This window comes from Haliotis asinina, chromosome 3 (genome assembly GCF_037392515.1).
Source record: "Haliotis asinina isolate JCU_RB_2024 chromosome 3, JCU_Hal_asi_v2, whole genome shotgun sequence".
NCBI classification, from domain to species: Eukaryota; Metazoa; Mollusca; class Gastropoda; order Lepetellida; family Haliotidae; genus Haliotis; species Haliotis asinina.
Genome location: NC_090282.1, coordinates 43,546,009 through 43,553,556, shown reverse-complemented (window position 1 = coordinate 43,553,556; position 7,548 = coordinate 43,546,009).

Sequence of the window (7,548 nt, the reverse complement as noted above, 5' to 3'; positions counted from 1 at the left end):
TGTCACATAAACATTATGTCACATACGTGGGGCCTTGCCCTCTGTTTGACTCTTACGTAACACACGCTTAAACATTATACGTTGCTACCTACGTGCATTCATTGAAAAAAATGAAATGAAAATTAATGAAAACGAGAAGTTGAGTTCCCCGTTCAGCTTAGCGACCTAGGTGTCCTTGTACAAAGCAGTTGTAGCGTTAATGCTGCCGTAACTCCCACAGTTTAAGGTAGAATTACGACACTCGCCGCGCTGTGGTTGATTTGTACAAAGTAATGCCCAGGGCCTAGATTTTCGAAGTTCTCTTAGCGTTAAGATAGTCTTAATTTAATGTTAATATGTGGACCATACGACTGTCTTTGCTATGAGAGCTTCGTGAATGAGATTTTAAAAAACAGAATGTATTCTTTTGCACGGTTAGCTGTGGTAAATTGCGAAAATCTAGACCAAGCTCTATGGCTACAGTCTGAGTTAAAGTATGGCAGAAGACACATAGAAGACAAGGTGATTGATATCATGAGCAATTGATACTACCCAAAAGAAGTTCCAATGCAACCGCTTCCTTCATATCACTACAATAACCAAAGTAACATGAAAGAATCAGGTTTACATTAAAGGTCACATGCAACATAAAACACTTCTTTGCAGATTCTGATACCTTTCGGTATGGACTTACCGAAACAAATCATCAAAAATGCCAATTCAACCTATAAAGGTGAAAATAAACGCGAAAAAAGACCGCGAAATCGGAGTTCAAACGATTCACTACTTTTTCCCCAGCGCTGGTGGGAAAGGTGGTTTCAACACCTATGCTGCGCTGAGCTCACAACGCATGCTCAGTGAATAGCTTCGCCGACCTTGAAACAGTATGCCTGAAATAGTATCAGGTCGTGAGCTGTAGTCTAATCCTGGTTGTGTACGCAAACAAGTAAATAATCTACTTGTTACATAAAAAATCATGCTGATTGTGATAAGCAGACTCAATGTTTGGTCTATAGACACCTATATACCTGCCTGCCTGTCTGTCGATGGCAATATGCAATACACAGGTTCAATCACTGCCAAAATCCAATTTGAAATTAACATTATCGGGCTTACAAGTCATAAACAAGGAGCCGGCTAATAGTATCGGCAAATGAACCAGTGGCCAGTGAAAAGGCTTCGTTACACTTGAGTGCTCACCCACCGGCTCTGACTGGGTTCGGTATCATGGCTGCTTCGTTTCGAGGCAGGTAAACCCAAGTACAAAATATTGCACTTTTGATTTGCGATTATTCGCTTATAATTTTGTATATTTGTTGTTTTATCTTATTCAGTAATGGATTTTAAATATCACGAACAAGTGATAGCTCTGTTTCAATTATGTTTGATTTTTATGTTGCATGTTACCTTAAAGTTCTGTTTGGCCTCATCGTTTTGGATCGATGATGGTTAACTTAGAGATATATCCCGGCTGGTGCTGTAATGCAGACTAGTTTTACAGTGTAAAATGTAACAACGCCCTTAAACTGTAATAACTGCGACAAAATGTAATAATTTACCACAGTGTTATTACATTTCGTTATTACCCTTTGCCGCAGTTTATCACAGCTGACCGTACAAAACAATAGATTCATTTTTTCTGAAATCTCATTTACGAAAGACGTATTTGTTTCTGCGCGTAAGAATATACGAGTTCTGTGATTTTATTTTGGTTGGAACTCTGAGTTAACAGAGCAGGAAATTAAAAACGGACTACCTACTGCGAAAAGCATTTGCTTCTTTTTCCGGTTCTGCAATGCCAGAAATAAGTCGAAAGAAAGAAATCACAAAGCTGTGTTAATATGATCATGTTCATCTCTTTTTGGCTTTGCAGAACAGAGCTATCATAAGACTGAATTGAATCAGACGCAGTGCCCTCGGGAGCTGTCACCTAGAGGGTTGCAAATATGATGTTATAAAGTACACTACTACAAATGCTACAGTAAGTGAATATTGTTTGCCTCTTTTAACACTGAGTCATCAAGGGCATATTAGAAATGAGCTTTACACATTCTAACCATATCTGGGATGTAATCAAGGTCTTCGGTGTGGCGACCAACGCCTCAGGGACTGTGAAGTGGCCTAGTGGTTACAGCGTTCGCTCGTCACACCGAATAACAGGGTTCGATTCCCCAAATGGGGTACAATGTGTGAAGCCCAGGAATATTGATAAAAGCCACATAAAATCCCACTCATTCACTCACTTCGAACGCTTCACATGCCAGGCTACATGAAGCATGTGAATGTAGATGAGTTAGTAACAGAATTTGCTTCTCCCCTGTCCATTAATATCATCATGACCATCAACGTCGTCAATGGCGCAATCGTTGTTGTCATAATCTACGTCTTGATCATTGTTGGTCATGTTTACGTCTTTTATTGCGATAACAGAGGACACGTTTCGTTGAACACAACCCTAGTGAGGACTAAATGGTCATGACTCTTACACGTCCTCGTTTTTCCACATTGCCATAAATGTTGTCTTCACTATCCTTGAAAGCAGCATATATCGCCATTGACCTCACCAAGGAACAACACCAAGGGGCGAAATGTATAACAAAATATTGTTACTTTCGAGTCACGCTGACATTCAATACTCGTTTCCGTAAACACAGCAGAGGAAGAATAGTGTAGTCCTAAAACTGGTTTGTTTAAGGCAGCTGTATCTGATCTTGCGCGTAATGAGTTTCTGAAGACAAACCCCAAATCTAGCTTCGTACAATAATTTCAGCGAGGCGATAAAGAATGTCGGACGAGACGGTCTGAGATCGGAGCAGCACCTAGCATGCCGTATTCACCAGACATAACATATTTCTCATTAGACGATTGGGGGTGACGGTCCTACGCACGTGCGACACATTTCACATGATTCTTGTTCAGGTCCCGTTATTTGGCTTCAGCTGCCCTGATCGAGATTGAGAGCTACGGGAACCTAGCGACAGAACAGCTAAAACCTTCACTGACTCAGGTTTTAGGTGCTCGATCATTTGGGGAAATTGGAAAAGGGACTATCTATTCCGAATTCTATAATGAAAAGGATGTATATCTGCTCTGAGGAAGACGATGCAAACCATACAACTTGTCAAGGAAAGATCTTAGAAACGATTAGCGTTTGTTATATATTTTGCCTCTGTCTGGCTTAACGGACATAAGTCGAAATTGGTATCAGACGGGGAAAGGCGCTTTACCCTGCTTGATCAAAATATTTTATAATAAAATCCAAATATATTAATTTGCTATCCCGGAGGATGGGATTAGGTATGTAATTGAAGACTGTAGTAATTCTCACTTTCTCAGTAATGCTTTTTGGTACATTCGTTTAAACAAAGGCGTGAATATATGTGCGATGTATTTGCATTAACACCATAGGTGTTTATATTTGACCGGAAGAGGTACTGTTGGTCGAACAGAGAGCTTCTTGAATATTTGAGATAAAACACGAGAGACCAAATACTAAAATACGTGTTTTACGTTCTAGTCTCGTGTTCGTTAACTTCTTATTCCCGTATAGATTGTTCCTGAGTTTTAGAAATGTCATTTAACACCAAAGAGGCGATGTTGACGCTGTTATCAAGCATCATCTGCATCCAGTACTGCCATTCGTAACTACTCGTGTCCTTCCGGCACGGAAAGAGGCGAGTACTTACGAATGCCAGTATTGCCTGCAAACGATGTAACTGCCCTTTGTAAATATGCTGTTATGTAAGTCTGTGTGGTGGTCCTAATGCCATATGCTGTGTGTAGTGACAGCTGGCTGGGATTTGCACTTTGACATCCATCTAACGTACTGCCTGCCAACTTTACCAGATTATCTACCAGAACGTTTAATGTATCAATGTGTTTTTCAAATGTGCACGTAAATACAGATATAGGGTACTACTAATAGTAAGTGGGTATTGCTTTACACTGATTTCAGCAATATTCCAGCAATATCAAGGCGGGGACACCAGAAATGGGTTCCACCCATGTGGGGAGTCGAACCCGGGTCGTCAGCATGGAGAGCGAACGCTTTAACCGCTTGGACACCCGATCGCCCCAACATCACTAATAATAAGGTAAGACCCAATATATATGGTCCGGCAAATTTCAGTCATACTTTTGATTATGTATTCCATCGCGATTATATTGCTGCAATAATCAGAAATAGATTGTTCAGTCTGGTCGCGTTCGTCATGTAAATTATGGAATCCCCACGTCAAGTCATTGTTCAGATGATGTAATGTAACAATCTGCATCACTTCATAAGCATTGCCTAGGAACATGACCTGGTCATAGGCGGGTCCAGATAGGTGGTTACCCGTGAGGGTCCCGGGGTAGAATAGGCCTTCAGCAACCCATGCTTGCCATAAAAGGCGACTATGCTTGTCGTAAGAGGCGACTAACGGGAGCGGGTGGTCAGGCTTGCTGACTTGGTTGGCACATGTCATCGGTTCCCAATTGCGCAGATCGATGCTCATGTTGTTGATCACTGGGTTGTCTGGTCCAGACTCGATTATTTACAGACCGCCGCCATATAGTTGTAATATTGCTGAGTGCAGCGTAAAACTAAACTCACTCACTCACCCAGATAGGTGGTGCAGGGGAGCGGCGATCGTGACACCGCAAGACCGGAGACGAACAACGTCATTTTTCAAAATGCCTCGCTACATAAACTTCTCATATCAGGCGGGTGATAACAGTACTCTATTTTCAGGGGGTGTTAACACCCGCGTTTATTAGTACATGTTTAATCATCCTGCTGGCTATAGCAATGTCTGCCGACATTATAACGAAACTGCTAACCAGTTTTTAGGTGATCTACAGCTGATCTAGCCGCCAGTCAGATAGGCAACCGGCCATGCAGAACATACAAAGAAAACTCACCGAAAGGTACTGGCAACAGGCGGGAGAAACCCAGTGCAATGTTATTTCTACAAACTCTTCAGACAGACTGCGCCCCCGCACCGTAGAGGCACCGCATTTTGGTAATTGATTGATAATTGCGTAATTTGACAACCGAAGCGCTCCATTTTTCCAAAGTTCCTCGACCCGAAACAGGTATTTTAGTGGCGCTTCGACTACCATTACACTTTAACTGACGCTGATTTTATTTTAATATAAACATATTTTGTTCGGACTTTCCAAGTTTAGAAAATTGAAAAAACATGTCCTTTTCTGGCAATACAAAGACCCATATACATTATGCTTTTGTTAGCAGTCTATTTGCAAAGGCATTTCTCAATATCCGCCTTGACGTGTGCCCGAGCAGTCTCTTCCCATATGCTAGTGGGTTATTCAAGTTCTCCTCATTGTGTTATAAGGGGTCCAAGCACTGTCCTTTCATAGAGAGCTGAGACCTCGTCAGTGACAATACATACATTGATGACATGTTCCTGCGTTAGAACCCTTAGAACCCCGAGTGGTTGAGAAAAAAAAAACACATTTGTAGTGTTTCAGCCTCATGCACTTGATTAGGCATAAGTTGTTTTGGTTATTTGCACAATTTTACAAGGTACAGGTTACATGTTACATGTTGTAATCTACAAAACAGTGGGTAACAATTGCATGATCTTAATATCTGTGAGAGGATGCAGAGTTGAATTCAAAGAATGCTATCCTACTTGCACCAGGTGCAGCCTATGACAAGAGCCCAGCTGCACCAGCCAAATTCCAAAACTCCAGTTGTAGAGTAGTGTGTAAAACATCAGAGGTTTTGGTGTATATAACTTGACAAAGTTACCATGAAACCATAGCAACACCAAGACAAAACTGATCCCTGTTTAGGTGAAATGTCACAGCCGAGAAGTGTCTATGAACAGGATTGTTTTGGTGCCATAACTATTCAAAATGTAGGAGAAGGAGGAGCTGACATATGTATGCTTATAATGTTAGACTTATTGTTCATGTATTTCTCAAAGTTTGACTTGCACCTTGTGCAAGTTAGACTATTAACTAGGTTCATTTGGTAATATTAGGCTGCACCAGTGCAAGTGAAAAAGCATTAAATCAAGCCCTGACATGTATTCACCAGTATGTGATGGTGTTAATGTCATAAACATACATGTATATTGCTCTACAGTCTTTGCTTATGTTCAGTGTTTGATATGGACTATATCCAAAGCAGGTAGTACATTACTAGGCAAATAAAGTATGCTGTGATGACCAAAAGTTTGTAAACTCATCATATGAACAAGTTGTAAAAGCAATACATTTTGAAACATAGTAGTACTGGCAGCAGATTCTAAAACTCTTCTTTTGATCTGGTAATATTCCATATTTTTTGCTTTTTTGTTTAGTAAGAAGAAAAATTATATATGAAAGGATCATTTCGATTTTCCTTTAATCCAAACAGTATGATTTGTGGGGCAAGTTTAATTCTTATTCCAGCATCAGACATGAGCCACTCTTCAATTTTCTTCCAAAGTCTATTTATCAAATTACAGTCCCCAAAAAGGTGTAAAATAGTTTCATTGGAAATTTTACAATAGCTACACAGGAATGAGTCACTGGCTTTTATTTTATGTTAACAGTTTGTGCCTAAGATATTGTTAATAATTTTCATTTGGAACCATCTTAATTCTGTACTCTGTGTAAATCTAAATGGAATAATGTTGTAGGTTCTCCAATCTGATTCAAAATCTGAAATTTTGTTACAAATTCATTAAAATCCAAATATTTTCCATCATTATCTAGTAGCTCTTTGACTGACCTTCCTCCTTCCTTGTACCAATCTGAATAGAAAGGTGTTTGAATACCAATCATTAGTTTGTTGTTGAACCACAAAGGAAATGTCTGAAATTCCTCAACACATGGTGATTGTTCCAATAAGGTTTCAGTGTAATCTGCCCAAGCCATAAGTACATCACTCCAAAAAGGATTATTCATGTTATCTGCATATTCTCTTATTTGAGAAACTTACAGGTAGTGGACAGAGCTATATGAGAAAAAGATTTGGTAGGTTTGAGTCTTTTAACAAGATTCTTTTTATCCAAGAAAGTTTTTGCAATTGGATTGTTTTAAAGATATGTGGTACTATAATTCCTCCATCTTTTTGAGCACAGTACATTTTCTCTCTCTTTATTTTGTCAGTCCTTCCACCTCAAATAAATTGAAAATAGTTCCTTTGCAGTTCATCAACTATACTCTTTACTATACTCTACAGTTCAACCTAGAGAAGTGATTTCAGTGTTGTATTTCTTCCTAATGGAGTTGATGTCATGAATGACCAGATTTTCATTAAATTTGATATGTTTTGTATCTTATTGTTATAGTTTTTTTTTCCCACCATTACATCCAAGTGTACAGCAAAGTCTATTCCTAGCAAATTAAAGATTAGGCATAATATTGGTATTTACAGGACCAACGTTTTGTAACCAGGGGGCTGATGTTCTCACATATTTTCTGTCCCTGCCTGGAAGTGTTGATGCAGTCACATGGTTTTGAATCACCTGGTTTAGTTAACATTTGAGAGATTTATGAACACTGAGAGTGGTTGGTTTCAACTGGTGTCAGAAGCTTGTTGGAACCAAGACTTATCAAACATTCATCATG